Genomic DNA, 1755 nt, shown 5'->3' with positions numbered 1-1755 from the left:
CGCCTGCCCACCAACCGTAAGGTTGGATGAACTGTGAAAAATCTGCCTTAATTAATACTTTAATGGCCTTAATAGGCCTCTTAATTGTCGGCGGGCACGCTGCCCACTCTCACGCGTGCCCTCCAACCTAAATATAGCGTGTGAGCAATGACATTGGGACGCTCGCCCGATGTTATCGCACACCATTTTATACCCGATTGGGTTGGGCATGCACAAAATTCTGCCCCTGGAGTACTGTGTGCAGTCCTGGTCCCCTTACCTTAGGAAGGATATTATTGCCAAAGAGGGAGTGCAACGAAGGCTCACCAGACTTGCTCCCGGGATGGCGGGTCTGTCCTGTGAAGAGAGATTGGGGAAACTGGGCCTGTATTCTCCAGAGTTTCGAAGAATGAGAGGTGATCTCATTCAGACAAAATACTTAAAGGGATAGACAGGGTAGATGTGGGTAAGATGGTGGGGAGTCTAGCACTGGGGACACAATTTCAAAATAAGGGGGATCGAGTGAGGAGAAATTTTTCTAAGAGGGTTGTGAATCTTTGGAACTCTCTACCCCAGAGGGAAGTTCAGTCATTGAGTATGTTTAAAATGGAGATTGACAGATTTCTAAATACCAATGACCTAAAGGGATATGGGGATAGTGTGAGGAAAAAGGCATTGAAGTGGATGATCAGCCACAATCGTTTTGTCGGTGCCCGCCAACAATTAAGAGGCTTTTTAAGGCTATTAAAGTATTAATTAAGACAGATTTTAATCAAGCAGGTGGATGGGCTGAATGGCCTACTCCTGTTCCGATGTTCCTAACAGTACTCCGTCAAGCTGACCTCCTTCCTACTTGCTCTATATATGCTCTTGTATTTATACGAGCTGGAATTCCAAACACTAGAGTCAGGCTCTGCTGACTATGGGAACCAGTTCTAACTAGCCACCTAATTAACTATCTGTGCACGTAGGTCATGTCGGGCAGAGGGAAAGGCGGAAAGGGGCTGGGCAAAGGCGGAGCCAAGCGGCACCGCAAAGTCCTTCACGATAACATCCAGGGCATCACCAAGCCGGCCGTCCGGTGCCTGGCCCGCCGCGGGTCGTCAAGCGCATCTCCGGCCTCATCTACGAGGAGATGTGCGGAGTCCTAAAGGTTTTCTTGGAAAATGTGATCAGGGACTCGGTCACCTACACTGAACACGCCAAGCGCAAGACGGTGACGGCCATGGATGTGGTCTACGCCCTGAAGCGCCAGGGGCGGACCCTGTATGGCTTCGGTGGTTGAGGTTAGTTTCAGAAAGAGAGTGACTATCACTAGCAGCCAGCTTGTTTGCCACAGCTGAGACTGACAGAAACTACAAGTTAACTTTAAAGTTAAATTAAATGCTAAATGCAAGGCTTAACTAGATTTCAAAAAGAGATCAACCCTTAGAACACTTTGAATTCCCTCACTCAACAAATTCCTGACTTCAGTACTCTGTCTAGCAGTGCTCAATTGAGCCAGACTCTGATACTGTTCAAAACAAAAACAGAATTACCTGGAAAAACTCAGCAGGTCTGGCAGCATCGGTGGAGAAGAAAAGAGTTGACTTTTCAAGTCCTCATGATCCTTCAGCAGAACTGGTTGAATCCAAGGAGCTGGGTGAAATATAAGCTGGTTTAAGGTGGGGGGTGGGGGGGTTGGGTGGGGGGAGAGAACTGGAGGGGTGGGTGTGGTTGTAGGGACAAGCCAGCAGTGATAGGAGCAGATAATCAAAAGATGTCACAGACAAAAGA

At 48.1% G+C, this 1755-nt stretch overlaps 1 pseudogene; it reads left to right on the top strand.

Annotated features, from left to right (window-relative positions):
* The first annotated feature begins 953 nt into the window (after window positions 1-953).
* Window positions 954-1264, top strand: LOC121288887 (annotated as a pseudogene).
* Window positions 1265-1755: the final 491 nt, after the last annotated feature.

Source organism: Carcharodon carcharias, chromosome 16 (genome assembly GCF_017639515.1).
Source record: "Carcharodon carcharias isolate sCarCar2 chromosome 16, sCarCar2.pri, whole genome shotgun sequence".
Classification (NCBI taxonomy): Eukaryota; Metazoa; Chordata; class Chondrichthyes; order Lamniformes; family Lamnidae; genus Carcharodon; species Carcharodon carcharias.
Note: the sequence above shows the minus strand (reverse complement) of the source record. Positions and strands in the feature narration are given on the sequence as shown.